Source organism: Coenobita brevimanus, chromosome 108 (assembly GCF_032717465.1).
Source record: "Coenobita brevimanus isolate Jiangsu-jjx chromosome 108, ASM3271746v2, whole genome shotgun sequence".
Taxonomy (NCBI): Eukaryota; Metazoa; Arthropoda; class Malacostraca; order Decapoda; family Coenobitidae; genus Coenobita; species Coenobita brevimanus.
Genome location: NC_137061.1, coordinates 16,123,663 through 16,141,117, shown reverse-complemented (window position 1 = coordinate 16,141,117; position 17,455 = coordinate 16,123,663).

Below are 17,455 nucleotides of genomic sequence, written 5' to 3'. Positions count from 1 at the left end.
TCTTTCCTTCATTCTTTCCTCTTCCTTCTGCCTACGGGTGACTTTACACTCCCTCTTCTGTCTTTCATTCCTTCATTCTTTCCTCTTTCTTCTGCCTATGGGTGACTCTACACTAAGTGACAAGCCAAATGGTTTCCTGTACACCAGGAAACTATTTACTATGCTGGGTGGTAACCATATAACCAAATATTGGCGCCTGGTGGTTTAATGGGTAATTATTGTGCTCCAATCGGATTGAGCCGGTGAAGATTTATATCCAAGGGGTGGTTGGGGTTTATTGTTCACGTGGTGCCACTCAGGGATGAGTGAGGTTGGTCACTCTCATCTTAAATGTCGGGACCAACTGCCTAGCCCCGGGCACCTACGCTCCTCATGGGGCAACGTAGGATTGGATGATGGATGGATGTGTTTGGTTCCTTGACAATGTTATTGAATTTATACAATTATCCACCATTATTTTTAGTGGGTGTCAGCTCACCTCCAAAGCTTATAATGATATTTAATAGTGGAAGAAGGACAGATATCTCTCTCTGATTCTTTAGTATATGTGTGCTGGGCTCCCATACGCTAACTTCCACCTTACTACTACTACTGTTGCTGCTGCTGCTGCTACTACTACTACTACTACTACTACTACTACTACTACTACTACTACCACTACCACTACTACTACTACTACTACTACTACTACTACTACTACTACCACTACTACTACTACCACTACTACTACTACTACTACTACTACTACTACTACTACTGTTGCTGCTGCTGCTGCTACTACTACTACTACTACTACTACCACTACCACTACTACTACTACTACTACTACTACTACTACTACTACTACTACTACTACCACTACTACTACTACTACTACTACTACTACCACTACTACTACTACTACTACTACTACTACTACTACCACTACCACTACTACTACTACTACTACCACTACTACTACTACTACTACCACTACTACTACTACTACTACCACTACTACTACTACTACTACTACTACTACTACTACTACTACTACTACTACTACTACTACTACTACCACTACTACTACTACTACTACTACTACTACTACTACTACTACCACTACTACCACTACTACTACTACTACTACCACTACTACTACTACTACTACTACTACTACCACTACCACTACTACTACTACTACTACTACTACTACTACTACTACTACTACTACTACTACTACTACTACTACTACTACTACTACTACTACTACGGTACTTCTACTACTAATTTGTGGATCTTTCAAATCGGTGTTCATACTACAGGACTGGGTAGGCAGCTTCTACGTTTTCTCTGAATGGACAGGAACAACTGTACATCAACTTCTCCATGACAATCACAGACGAGCTGGCAGGAGAGGCGGGCAGGCAAGGAGGCAGGCAAAAATCTAGTGAAGAGGGTGGTAAAGCTAGCGAGGAGGGCGAGAAGGCTTAGGGAGTTAAGGGAACGACTGTAAGAAGATTGGTAGGAAGGACGACAAAGTGGGGTAAGATGGAGGGAAAGGAACTTGGGATGTAAGAAATCGATATGGAAGATAAAAGAAGCTGAAGCTGACTCAGGCGTGTATTCTCTAAGATTTGAGGATTGGACTAGCATCGTTTCTCTCATGAAAGCATTTGGGGTAGAACACGGAAATTAGGAAAATCATGGTTGGAATGTGTTGGAACTGTGGCTGGTGATGGGGAGGAGGCATGGGAACATAACATATGTAAATGGGTACTGCTGAATCCAGTAAAGGTTTGTTTAAAAGCTTTCGAACAAAAGAACAAAGTAGTCGACATTGCTCTCCTTAGCCTTGCATCTAGCGACGCAGGTAAAAACGAAACCAGGGAGAAAGTAGGTGCCCCTCACTCGCTTATCCCTAACCCCCCCAAAATGGTGAGAACTAGCGAGGCAATATTCGGGAGCAAATGCATGACATTCCCAGAAGTTTGTCCCTGTATACTGTCTCGCAGATGAGCTAAGCACAGTATTGTTTCTCTCTCTCTCTCTCTCTCTCTCTCTCTCTCTCTCTCTCTCTCTCTCTCTCTCTCTCTCTCCCGTGCAGGCATTACTGGCTACAAGGACATGTTCAGACTGAACTCGCTCAACTGTAGCAATGTTCCGAGCTAAATATAACACGGGGCTTTACTGGGATTGTTGATATGGTGTTTGGTGGATTTGTGTCCAGAAATAAAATCGTGAGGGCATCCGGACAAACATTCGTCAGGAAAAACTGAATACAACGCCTTGAAAAAAATATCTTGGTAAGTATAATATGTGAGATAAAAGAAACGTGGTATGAAAAATAAAAATGTTAAACGGAAAGATTTAAAGACAAGTGAGACTAACGATAACAAGATTTGTCTGAGTAAGAGTAAATATTGAGCGAATGTGCGCAAAGTAGGAAAGACAGAACAGCAGGCGAGAATGAAACTGACCAAAAGGGAGTCGAGAGAAAACGAGATAAAGAGATAAGTGAGCTGAGGAACGAAAATAAAAAAGGCAGAGAGATGAGAGAGAACAGAAAGACAGAGACGTGAGAATGAGAACAATAAAAAGAGAACAACGTGATAACGGGTGAGAATAAAGCAGAAAAACGAAAGTCCAGTGTAATGAGGAAATACTGGAGGAGGAATAAATTCATTTAAAGTGGAAAAAAATCGCAAACAGTATGTAGGGAGAGAGAGAGAGATTGTGTCGAGTATATGCATGCAGTGTGCATGTGTGTGATATTACCAGTCATCCTTTAGTTAGCGTCACTCTTTCCATCTGCACATTTGCCATCTCACAGGAAGAAGTAGTGTTGCAATTGCAAGGTCCCTAATTTGCACAATTTTCAATTTTCGCGCGTGATTTTTCGTATGTATACACGGGACACCTTCCTCTATTCCTGTACAAGATACCAAGCAGGGACAATGCCTTACACCGCATAACCTCCCCCCTCCCCCCCTCACGCCATTGTCTTGGCAAAGGACCTGTTACCAGTGACCTGGCTAGTAAAGATATTCAGGGCCAGAGTGATTCCCCAATCGATGACAATGTGGAGGACAATGTTTACATAGCATTAGAAGAAGAAACAGCCAGAAATAATGATCAGGTAATGTGGCAAAAAAAGGTCAGGTATGATGATTAGTTAGTGAGTGAAACAATGCTTATAATGCCTTTATTACTGCTTGAAAACCAATATACTCTCATACTACATATACATTCGTACCAAGTAAATAAATACCGTTTATGAGTGGATAAAATAGTTACCCTCCCATAGAACTCGTTTTCTTTGGTGCCAGGATGTTAGAAAACCCACTCAGGTAAGGAGGAACTCCTACCTGGATTGGGCACTTTAAACCTCAGGTGAGCGATTTCTCTATGAATTTTCGACGTTTCTCACCAAAAGCGAAGGTTTTAGCCAAAAAAAAAAAAAAAAAATCGAAAATACCTCGGGACTGGGGGATGTCGGAGGTGCAGAAAACCTCGGGACGTGACGGGTTAAATGAACACAATTGTACTTCGTAAGTTCTATAGAATTAGGTATGTTTAGTTTCATACTCACGGTGTACTACGATGATCCCCAGCTGAGTGTAATGTTTCCGTGTCAGCTAGACTGGAATACCAATGTAGATCTAGACTGGAATACCAATGTAGATCTGTCGCCACCATGACAGGGTTAACGATATTAATACAAGTAACACTTAGCTTCCAGCGGTTCATGCTTAGTTGAATATAATCGTGTGTCATTATTAGGAATAGAATGCAAGAGTTGTCCCAGCCTGAAAGTGAACTTAAAGTCAGTATTAACCGTTTCAGCATGATAACGACATCACCAGACGATTGTATTAAACATAGAAGACACAGTTCCAACTGCTGGGGTTTAGTAGCCTTAATCAGCAATATATGACGTAGAATTCAACAAAATCGTTGAATAGAATAATCTGATGCTAGTGAGACTGATATGACAGAGTGATGGGGCTTGTACTGAATGGTAAATACAGAATGTAAACAAAGAAAAATAAATAAGATGCATAGAAATTTAAACTTACCACCTAACCACGATGACATTTTGGTCCTTAATTGCTACACTGAGACGATTTCATTCAGCCAGGGAGAGTATTTTCTAAGTGGATGGCTTAGCTAATTTACAGCTTTAATGAACCCCTTCACTACTAAGGTTCCTATGATTAATAAGGGCTGGTGGTGGCCTGCCTCAAAATGAAAACGTCACGGGCTTTTTTGGGAAGGGGGGGGGGGCACAGACTAGAGAGCCTTTTCCCTGTGGCCCAGTAGTCTTACGGACAGTACAACACCGTCACATGTCACCACTTCGGCGCTAACAACCACCATCCATATTGAATACATGGTAGGGTTGTCTCTTACAGGACTGGTGTACCTGTATTACTAAGGGGTGTTTTTATTTATTTTATTTTTTTAAGGAAATTCAAATCCTTGAACTGCTACCCCAGCCACCTGTCTACTGATTCTGCTACTGCCATGGTTTATAGTATACCGATACGCGCTGTAGCTACTATAATAACCACTGAATGTATAAGTTTGTTGGTGTGCAAAATTGGTTTATGGATACGTACGGTATTTCATTAAGCGTTATATTGAGTAACCCAAGTTGGGACCGATCTGGATCATAGTACAGATTCTGGATCCGGCAAACAGTTTTTGCGAAACCCAAATCAGTGGTGAGAAACCCTAACCCATTATGAAGAGTAGTTTGCATACAAGCTACGTTGCCCTTGTTGGAGAGATGCGCTCCACTGAGTGCCCCTCTAGTTCCGTCTGTGGGCATGGGTACTCAGATGTTAGTATTCCTTCACAACTAATTCATGTGTTATTCCGTAGGGGGTGCGTGGGTAGGCTATGTGCAGTTCCTGGTATTCCTCAACGACCACCAGTTCATCAGGGAATGTTCAACAGGCCGGAGATCCAAGAGAGATCCACCTGGGACACCTTTATGTTTCTCCAGTCTGAAGCCATGGCTGGGTTTGGACACTTCTTTGCCTCACTTCCCTCAAACAACGTTCCTTGTCATTGTCATCAACTTTTCTTCTTCTTCTTCATTATAATCATCATTGTTATTATCCTCATCTTCATTAACCTGTACCATACGTCTCTTTCCACCTTAGGGTGCGGTAAGATTAGGTACCGCACAGAAAACAAGAAGGAGAAACACGAAGTAAGGATTACCGTGAACAACATGCAATTAAATGTGCCAGTCACTTGACACTATTCAGACCTTAACCATATAAACATATATTAAAGATATTACTTATAGATGCACTTACACCTGCCAGATAGTCAGTGTACTATGCAGTTAATGAAGAGGTGTTACACTCTTGTTATGTTCCCCTTTGCATATCATTCACCCAACTCGACCCCCTTCCTCCCCACACAGCCGTGAATTTCCAAATCATCATCACCATCATTTCCCCACCTATGGATAGGGTAAGGATCCAAAAAAACAATGAAAGATAAGTACTAAAGTGGGAGAGTCATCAACAGCTTGCCCTAACACAGTGATTGTTCACAGGCAGAGTAGCCAGTAGTGGTCTGGTGTGGCACAGCAACTGGAGGTTCACGTTGAGGCAGCTGCGGAACCTGGGTGTAGGCAAGTCTAAGCTGTTGGCAATCGAGCACACACAGGCCACGCAGCTGACGCACAGATTTAATAAACAGGAAGGAAGGCATCCATATGCTCCAGAAACAGGAAGGAAGGCATCCATATGCTCCAGAAACAGGAAGGAAGGCATCCATATGCTCCAGAAACAGGAAGGAAGGCATCCATATGCTCCAGAAACAGGAAGGAAGGCCGGCATCCGTGCTTCATGTTCTTTGTTGATGTCAGCATTATCTTTTTTATAGTTGGAGGTGAGTTTCTACGTGATGTTAGTCTCAAACTTGATAAATGTGGAAACCGTTTACAGTATATAACCTGAAACTATATTCCCAAAATTTTATTTCATGGGCCTCCTCTGTTTTGGATGATTGCTGTAATTAAGTTTCCACACGGTGATGGCAGTGTACAGTATTAGAGTGCACTTTATTAACTCCTACACCGTATGTTGATGTGGAATTATCTAGCAATGGATGTGCCAAAATTATAAGCAGATGGTAAGGCCTGTGAGATGGACCCAGGATTCTGGCTGTTTGAATGATATGTCAATAGTGTGTCTGTCCCATTACACTGGGCATACTGGTTATGGTTCTTCCTCTAGCATACTTTTTTTTTTGGGGGGGGGGTTATCTTGAAATAGGAAAAGGAAGGAACAAATTGTAGAACCATGTACAAAGGACCCAGTGAAATGGGTCACACATTTATTCGCTTACCATATCGGTCCGTAGAACACTTGGCTGTATCTCATAAGCATAAACTTGTATGTTTATTCGCAGAGTCATTTAGATCGTATGCCATTTTTCATAATGGATTCAGCAGCCATAAAGAATGGTGACTAGACTCCTTTTTCTTGCGTTCATATTGTTAACAGTGTAAAAAACCGTGTCTTTCCCTTTACGATTTTTTTTAGCCGTTCTAGGCTGCTGTGATGACGTGTTGTTTTCCATTCTCATCAGGTTATCACAAGACTTTTCTTTAACTTATGAAGGATCTCAGGCAGTGATGGAGTTAATTAAGGCAACATATAATACCTACAGTTCGAAAAGTCTGCGCTAACCTGAAGAAAATCATCTGTTAGTGATAATAAAGTAACCAGGACGTCATCGTCTTGTGGAAAGTTGAGAATGCAAATGTTCGTTTGCCTCAGTTCGCTATTCTATCACAGCATTCTAATTACTGAATTTCTTGTCAGGGTTTCGAAAAATTTTTGATTGCCCTCCTGTTTTTGTACAACAGTTACTTTTTCTGTTTCTGGATCCTTCCTCTCCATGACCCGTATCCAGTTTCTGAGGAAGTTACATTGCATATTAGCAACACCTTGCTATATATTCTGCTATTTAAGCCATACTGATACTGACATAGTTTGCATAAACATCATATTATCAGCGTGCCATACGCAGAAGGAAATTGGTAAGGAATGAATACGAAAGAGCCTGTTCATAAAGAGCAAGGTTCCATAGCCAATTGATAATGATAAATATACTATCTCTGTCTTCTCTGTCTCAAAGTCTTTCCCATCTTAGTGGCAATTAGGGTTGGGGTGATGATGATAGTTCTCTTTCCTTTGTGTTTTGTGTTTGTTACTAAATATACCTTTCTTGAATGGAAATTATTGTTGGGGTGATGATAATTTTCCTACCTTTGTGTTTTCTGGTGTTGTTGAAGCAGCTGAATCCCATCTCACCATACCCTTTAAGTGGATATTAGATTGTTTTTGGATCCTGCTTCATTCCATCCTGAGATGGAAAAACCCATGATGCTGTTTCTAATTACGGTTTTCTTACAGCTCACTGGCAGGCTCTCACTTCCTACTGTGTACCATAGTGAACATCCATTCACTATTCAGTCACCAAGAAATTTGACTCTACCTCGGCTGGGTAACCGGCTGCACATTATTTTATGTGAATTCTTCTTCGCATTTCTTTTCAGAGCCAATCCGACGACTGTAAATTGGTGTGTAAACCTTGTCATGGTGCTCCTCCGTACATAATTCATCCAACTGCGTCTGTTCGTTAGTCTCACCATTTTTCAATGCTTCTCTTTATCATATCATTCCACCTTACCCTACCAGGCCTTCACTGCAATCCAGCTCTGCTCTGTCTGTTCATTTAGCCTTAGTATCTTCTGTACTCCACTCCCATACACAACGATTTACCCGATCATGCCATCTTGGCTTCCCGCGCCTCTACCCAGCCTTCAGACTCACTGGTATACTCACGCCACCACTGTCAACATGCATTCTCTCTATACGGCCATACCATCGAAATTCTCTTCAGCCCTGTCAGCAGGTTTTCTTACTTCACATCTTTCACAAAACGCATTTTTTATTTCCTATTGACTCCTCCAGCAGACCTCCTTATCCCACATCGTTAACGAGTTATATTAGTTTTTATCCTGTCCTCTTTCCAGGCCGGCGTCACTGAGTGGGAAGGAATCAGGTCAGGATGGAGCAGTTTATCATCGCCACAACACTGCTTCAGAGTGTGAGCTTCGCCGTCCCGCCAGGCAACACATTCAACTTCACTCCATAAGTCAGAGACCCCTCCTGTACACACACAAGTTTTGAAGATCTATCAGCTTACCTTTCAAGATTTCCCGCCTAAGGATTGAGTGAAAAAGGATCCAGAAACCCGGAGGAGAAGGTAACAACATAGTAATGTGGGGTAAGACTCATTCCCACATCAATCAGGTCCCCGGAATCCTCTATCTCACAAGCATGAGCGCTTGCACGCACGCACACACACACACACACACACACACACACACACACACACACACACGTGGACTTCACATGCACCAGCCATGAGATCGATCGGTCGACTATCACGTAAAACTAAATAATAAAAAAAGTAAATCCATGTGATACCGTAGCTACACAGTATCAGGCAGTAACATAAAACCAGAACACAGTATTTGTACAGTATCATAGAACCCTGATAACTCGAGTAGCCACAATGTCTGTTTTGGAATTGGTGTACTATATTATTTGTCATGTTAAAAATCGAGTTATAGTGGCGTTCGCCTTTATATCTGGTACCCTGAGTCTGCGTTTGAAAAATGTAACTGTTTCATTCTGATGACGTATTTGTTACTACCAGAAAATATTGTTCAGCTTTGGAAGTATTTCAAGCTGGAGGAGGTACATACAACTTTCATTATCCCTTTCACGATTAGATGTATGCCCCAAGTTTAAAAAAATCGTTTGTCGGTAGCTAGAATAACACCTCATTTGACTGAAGCTATTAACCCACAAGACAGGCATGAAGAACGCTAACAGCAAAACGACGGGGGAGACAGAGAAATGCAGTACTCGTTCACTTTAACCCTCTCAGGTGCAGGTGGTTTGAGTCATTAGATTGTTTAACAACCCATTAAGCACACCATGACACGAATCGGGTAAAAAAACATACCATAATATGACACACATCAGCGGGAAACTTGTGTCCTCCTTTGTTTGACATGATGTGCATCATGGTGCATTGTACAGGATGGTATTTAATGACTCGATTGGAGTCCGTGCATGAAACGGGTAAATGCCATCTTTAACAGGTTTAATTTCAATCCAGGGACTGATTTTCTCCCCAGTATATTCCTGCCACCTACAGACAACTTGTGTTAACTTTGAGGATGGTTTGTTGTGACGGGGTTAGCAGCAGTCCCTAAGGTGAATAAAATAGTCTGCTGACAGAAAGATTAAATTACCTCATCGGCTTGAAAGGGGTATACTTCTAACACTTGCACAGAGAGAATCAAAGCCAAAAGGAAGAATAACTGAAAAAGTAAAACGCAATACCATTTATCGGACACCAGTTTTGTATAAAAACAATTACACATTTAATTACTGCATAACAAATTCCAGGACCAAGAAACAGTCCACTTTTTGTACTTATTAATTTTTTAACCATTTCAGTTGTGCTATTTCTGACTTTAATATCTGTATCCAGGGTTGGCATTGATTAAATAAAGCTGACTTAATCATGTAATTAAATAATTGAATATTGTGCTAAAAAATCATGATTAATTTATTTATTTTTTTATCTAGAAGGTAACAAAAATAAAGTCTGAAGGTTTATAAAAGTTGTGTATAACTTTGTATTGATAATCATTTATTCAGATACTTAAGCATTCAGTTTGCTTGGTAGAAATTGCTACATTGTATGACAGAAAAAATATTTTTACATTGTGTAACTAAGTATGGAAATTATTTGTACATGTGAAATAATGATCCATAAATCAAAGATCAAAACCATAAGACTAGGTAGGCTATGCTTGGTCACTTAAGGCCATGTCATAATAATATCAGTTTAAGATTTTTCTGTGTGGTAATATAATCAGCTTTGGAATATACTGTCTTGATGACCACTGGCAACTCAGCCTTAACCAGCAGTGTACAGACAGGACTTGAACTGGTATGTATGTGGATTCTGGGCAGTGGCTTTCAGCCTGAACCATCAGTGGTTAGACAGGACATTAAGTTAACAGTATTCAGTATACTGCGTTTGAAATATGAACTATATAATAAACATATAAATCAGACTGACCGAAAAAAATCAAATAAATCGAATAAATAAATAATAATTGATTTTTTTATTATTTTTTTTTTTATCACCAACCTTGCATATCCACCAATCCCGTCATCTGTTCTCGTAATTTCTTCCCGAGCGTTCATACAATAAAATTCGAGATAATACTGAAAGATATTGCCATTGCCAATTGAAAGAGATCTCCATTGTTCGTATTCAGATTATAATACACAAAATAAGCGCTTAAAAAGTAATTTAGATTGAGTTTCTGTGCTTGTTTGTTTTTTGACGGGTCTGGTTGGTCGCACTTCAGATTCCAGCAGAAATCCACCAGCATGACTGGACTTCATTTCCCTTTGTATCTACTCTCCTTTTTTAATACAGTATATCGTGGTGGAGCTTCTCCGTGTTCATACCCCTCCCCCCCTCCGGCATTCTCTGGGAAAAGGACAGATGGGCATGTAGAAATGAAGCTTCAGTGACAATTTACACCCAAGATGTTGGTAGCAGTGATAAGTTCATCCATTAAAACATTATATGTTAGTCGTCTTTGTGCTGTCCCAGTAGTCCACTGCACACACCCTTGAATGCACGTCATGCTGCTGACTCATTTTCATCCCTCATTGTTCGAGATCCTTGTCAACCACGAGTTGACGAAATTGAGGGCCATCAAATATGCCTTCTTTGATGTCAGCATCACGTATTTCGGGAAATTTTTCCTTGAGGTACTGGAAACTTGCTTTATGATGCATTAGAGCTCTGGCAAACTGTTTCATTATGTGGAGTGGTGGCAAAATGATCTGTACTGGTGGGTCGTGAATAATTTTGTGGAATCTGGATGTCAGTGAATCCCGCTATGGTCATGGTGAACGTAAGTGATGTTCTGATCTTCCTTGTTTATCTCAATTACATAGAAAGCACATAAACTTGGTATAGTCAGTTTCCAACCCGTTAAGAATGGCAGCAACTTTCCACTGCGCAAACAAACTATTCATCGTACTGTATCGTTTATAAAGACTCCAACATGTTTGCATGCCTTGGCCTTGGTCACCTAATGGCGGCTGTCCACGCTGCTCGATCTCTGGCAGCCTCTCTATTCAATCCCTTATCCCTCTATGTCTATGACATCGTCCCACATCATTTTTTAATCCGCCTCTCGCAACCCAATCCCCGACGTTCACACTTCTCACTTTCCGCACCCAATTGTCATTCTCCATCCTCTCCACATGCCCAAACCATCACAGTCAACCGCTCCTCATCACAACACCAATACACTCCAGTCCCATCCTTCCTCTCAGCTCTATAATGCTATCTAGAATTTAAAAAAAAAAAAAATTTCATGTCTTAAAATGACTGATTGAGCAGTTGGAATTGAAGGCACGATGTTTCCAATATGTAGCAAAACATCACAAATGCTTCAGAGAGATTCATCAGTAACCAGCCTTCAGTGGCTTGGTTCATGGCTCTGTCCAAGAGCATCAAACAGTACCCTGATATTACAAAGACAAAGGTTGTTTTCCATTGAGCAGTATTGCTGCAAATCTGATGAGCGTTTCCTGAATGTTGTAATCCGTACATCTTTATCCAACAGATTCCATTCCTGCAGACGGGAGGCTTGCAGTTCGCTCTGTTGTTTAGTGAGGGTTAGATGATGAACCAAATCACTGAGTACAGGCTGGATTATGAGATGCGGTTTCTTGTCAGATTCAGGTTGTTGCTCATACGTCGGATCTTGTGATTCTGGTTCGTCAAAGCTGACCATGTCATCGCTTGGTATTTCGGATGAAGACTGAGGGCCTGGTATATCACTGGAATGGCCAACAGGGCGAAGAGCAGACTGGAGGTTTGGATGGACAATAACCATTTTACTCTTACTGTTGCGGTCTGTAGTTTGACAAGAAAAACATCGTACACATTAGATTTGCCTTATACAGTATACCGATATAATAATGCAGTATTTTTGCAGAAAATGAGACACCTTGTAGGGAACCTGTAATTGACAAAGAGCATAAAGAGAAGAAAACTTACCTGTGATACCTGTTAAGCAGAAGTAGCAGCTGAATGGTTCATCGGCTCCTCCATACCACTGGCACACCAAATGTGAGACCAGTACCGGTGCCCTTGACCCATACCGAGAATGAACATGTGCACCTGACACAGCATATATGAGGTGCCCATCTTTTGTCCTGATCACCCACTTGGCAGCCAAAGTACAATATTCATATAGTTTCTTCACATGTGGGGTCAGTCGTCTTTTATACTGCTTCAGTGTCAGCGATCCACATACATAACTAGAAAGCATTCAGAGAGCGCATACCTCCGCCAATGCTATTACAGGATCCGTATCTCCCCTCAAATTTAATCAATCCTTTCTTGGCCCGTGGCCCACTCTTCCATAACAAGCGGTCTGGAGAACTGTTGCACTGGGTGAGTGATCTTTATCGTTCTCCGGGTTTTATTATTTTCATTGCGTCTTCTTTTATTTTTAATTCGTTCATTCTTGTTCTTTCCTCTTAATTTTTTTTTCTGTATCCTGTAGTCTATCTGTTTAAATTTTTCATCATTTCTCCTTTCGCCGTTTTCCTCTCGTTGTTTCTGATTCCTTGTTCATTTTTTCCTCTTAATACATCATCACAAGCTACGATAAAGGGCGAACTTGCAATTATGCTGATTATCGTACATACACTTACCTGCTGTACATCAGCATAACCGTCACCACCATCATCATTATCACCTTTACTATCTTCATAATTTTTTTACCGCCTTCACCTGTATCCAGATAATTATCCATACCATAATAATGTTAACCTCCATCAGCATCATCAACACTACCGCCATCACCACCATTAGGTACATTAGATCAAAGCCACAAATACATTACATAGTCACAAGCTACAAGAGAGGCAGGAAGGTAGATGAAGTAAGGTGCAGCCACCGGGCACTCCACTACAGGTGTACACAGTTCACACCTTTACCAATCAGGTTTGGTTTGCCTTCCTTTCTGTCTTTCTCTCTCATTTCACGTTTTCTCTCATTCCCGCTCGCCTTGCGCTTTTGTTTAATTTTCAGTTTTCGACTTTCCCCGTGTTAATTTCATCTCTCTCTCTCTCTCTCTCTCTCTCTCTCTCTCTCTCTCTCTCTCTCTCTCTCTCTCTCTATTATTGTATCCGCGTTGTACTTCTTCTTTTCGCCTTTTGTCTTCTTTCTTTTCCTTGTAGTCCGTCTTTATTCACCACATTAAGGCCAAGAGAAGTAGGAGTCAGGATGAAGTAAGGTGCAGTTAATGAGCGTCTAACATTTGCGTCTCAAAGTCGACCCACCCAGGACTTTATTTTCATATTTATAATTTTCTTATTTTTTCCTCTTCAATTCTTTTTCCTTATATTACACTTTTGTTTTTGGTTCTTTCGCCTTTTCTTTTATGCTTTCCTTCTTTTTCTGCTTTGGTTTATATTTTTCATTCCTCTCTCATTTAATCTTTTTTGATCCCAGCTTTCTCTTATATACTTTTGGACAATTCTTTGACGCTTTATTTATTAGTTCATTATATTTCCTGTCTTTTCCTTATTCTCTGGTGATTCTTCCATCTTCCCTGTTCTTTCTCTTTCTTCTATTCTTTTTCCCTTTTACAATACCGTCACAGGCTACGAAAGAAGTCGGTGGCGAGGAGAAGCAAGGTTATCACCTTTAGCACTAACTTTCTGAGTATCACCATCGTCATCAATATTATTAGAATCACTTACACCACCACAACCATCATCATCCCCATTATCACCACCAAACCACCACCATCATCATAAACACCACCACCACAACGATCATCAATCCTCAGCACCACCACCACAACCATCATCATCATTATCATCACCATTATCAATATCACCATCAACACTACTCCCACCATCATCATTATCGTCATCATCTATTGCAATACTTATTCTTATAACAATTTACCCAAACCACAATCCCCACCACCGTCATCATCATAACTGCCTGCACTACCGTCAGCTACATTGATCTACACCCTATATTACATTATCGTCAGCTACATTGATCTACACCCTATATTACATTATCGTCAGCTACATTGATCTACACCCTATATTACATTATCGTCAGCTACATTGATCTACACCCTATATTACATTATCGTCAGCCACATTGATCTACACCCTATATTACATTATCGTCAGCTACATTGATCTACACCCTATATTACATTATCGTCAGCTACATTGATCTACACCCTATATTACATTATCGTCAGCTACATTGATCTACACCCTACAGTATATTACATTATCGTCAGCTACATTGATCTACACCCTATATTACATTATCGTCAGCTACATTGATCTACACCCTATATTACATTATCGTCAGCTACATTGATCTACACCCTATATTACATTATCGTCAGCCACATTGATCTACACCCTATATTACATTATCGTCAGCTACATTGATCTACACCCTATATTACATTATCGTCAGCTACATTGATCTACACCCTATATTACATTATCGTCAGCTACATTGATCTACACCCTATATTACATTATCGTCAGCTACATTGATCTACACCCTATATTACATTATCGTCAGCTACATTGATCTACACCCTATATTACATTATCGTCAGCTACATTGATCTACACCCTATATTACATTATCGTCAGCTACATTGATCTACACCCTATATTACATTATCGTCAGCTACATTGATCTACACCCTATATTACATTATCGTCAGCTACATTGATCTACACCCTATATTACATTATCGTCAGCTACATTGATCTACACCCTATATTACATTATCGTCAGCTACATTGATCTACACCCTATATTACATTATCGTCAGCTACATTGATCTACACCCTATATTACATTATCGTCAGCTACATTGATCTACACCCTATATTACATTATCGTCAGCTACATTGATCTACACCCTATATTACATTATCGTCAGCTACATTGATCTACACCCTATATTACATTATCGTCAGCTACATTGATCTACACCCTATATTACATTATCGTCAGCTACATTGATCTACACCCTATATTACATTATCGTCAGCTACATTGATCTACACCCTATATTACATTATCGTCAGCTACATTGATCTACACCCTATATTACATTATCGTCAGCTACATTGATCTACACCCTATATTACATTATCGTCAGCTACATTGATCTACACCCTATATTACATTATCGTCAGCTACATTGATCTACACCCTATATTACATTATCGTCAGCTACATTGATCTACACCCTATATTACATTATCGTCAGCTACATTGATCTACACCCTATATTACATTATCGTCAGCTACATTGATCTACACCCTATATTACATTATCGTCAGCTACATTGATCTACACCCTATATTACATTATCGTCAGCTACATTGATCTACACCCTATATTACATTATCGTCAGCTACATTGATCTACACCCTATATTACATTATCGTCAGCTACATTGATCTACACCCTATATTACATTATCGTCAGCTACATTGATCTACACCCTATATTACATTATCGTCAGCTACAAGAGAGATATTGATCAAGATGAAGTAAGGCGTAGCGGCCAGGGACTCTACTACACCTTTACCAAGTTCAAAAGTGGCTGGGTTGGGCCTCCTTTTCTGTCTTTCTTTTTCTTCCTATTTTGTCACTGTCTCTTTACGTTTCTCATTTTCTTTCCACTCTATCTTGCTCATTTTCTTTGTTCACTATATTACAGCAACAAAAGCTGCACTAGAGGTATGAGGGGAGATGAGGTAAGGTGGAGCGGCCTGACACTGTACTACAGGTGTACTGAGTTAACTCCTGTACTGTTTGTACCAGATTTTACTTCTTAGCAACTCTCGTTTTTTTTTCTCTCTCTCTCTTATTTACAATTTTCTTTACCTTTATTTCCCTGTTTTCTTCATCCATTGATCTTTTTTATTTTTCATCTGCATTGTCTTTCTCAATTTCATTCCCTTTTTCTTTTTTTATTTTCCTCTTCTTTCTTTGCTTTCCCATTGAGTCTCCTTTTTTCGTCACTATATTACAGCAATAAAACAACATGAGAAGCAGGAGCCAAGGTGAAGTAAGGTGGAGCGGCCCGGGATTCTAACAAAGGTGTCTCCAGTTCAACCGAACCCAGAAGAATGGATCCTTTTTACGTTCTTTTCTCATTTGCTTATTTACATGAATTTATTTCCGCTTTCTCTCATAATTTTCGATGCGTTCGTTCTCTTTTTTCACATCTTTTTCTGCTAAATTTTATTGTTTCCGTCTTTCTCCTTTATATCCGTTTTTGTCTTTTTTTTTTTTTTGCTTTCATGTATTTTTTTTTTTTTAGATTTTTTCTCTTTTAGTGCTTTCGTTTTTTTCGTTTGCATTACATTCCAGTTATTTGCTTCTTTCCTCTTCTGTTTTCGTCCCCCTTTTCTTCCTCCTCTTCTGTTACATAATATCAAGCTACAAGAGACAGGAAGCGAGATGAAAGAAGCTTATCATCTTCAGTATAACCTACATCATCATTACCAACACCACCGCCATACTTATCATTAAGGTCATGATCAACATTATTTTACGAGTATATGCAATCTTCATTTTATGATCAAAGCTAGATAGCATTACGATCATCATCATCAACACCACCGCCATCATCAGCAGCAGCACCACCTTCATCTTCCTCACCATCATCTCCATCAACATCACCACTACTGTCATCATCATCATCATCATACTGTAACTGCCAGCATCATCAGCGACTGCATAGATGTAAGCACCATAATACAGCATCACAAGCTGCAAGGGAGGCAGGAGGCGAGATGCAATAAGGTGCAGCGGCCTCGGACACTACTACACCTGTACCCAATGACAACATTTACCAGTTATCCTTCATTGGCTTGATTTATACCGTTATTGACTCATTATTTCATGTTTCACATCTCGTTCTCTTCTTCATCTTCTCTCTGTCTTACGTCCTTCGTCTTTTTGACTATCTTGTATGTCCTGTGTGTGTGTGTGTGTGTGTGTGTGTGTGTGTGTGTGTGTGTGTGTGTGTGTGTGTGTGTGTGTTTCCATCCTTTCTTTCTTCATACTTTCACTTTTCCTCCTCTGTTCTTTGTGCTTTATTTCCTCATTTCTCTGTTTCCCCTTTCCGTTCCTTTTACAGTGTTTTTTGGTTTCCGTTATACATTGCCTTTTATTTCCCATATGTTTTTCTTTGGTCTTTCTTTGTCTTTGTCTTTCTCTTCCCTTTCCTCCAGCCTTCTT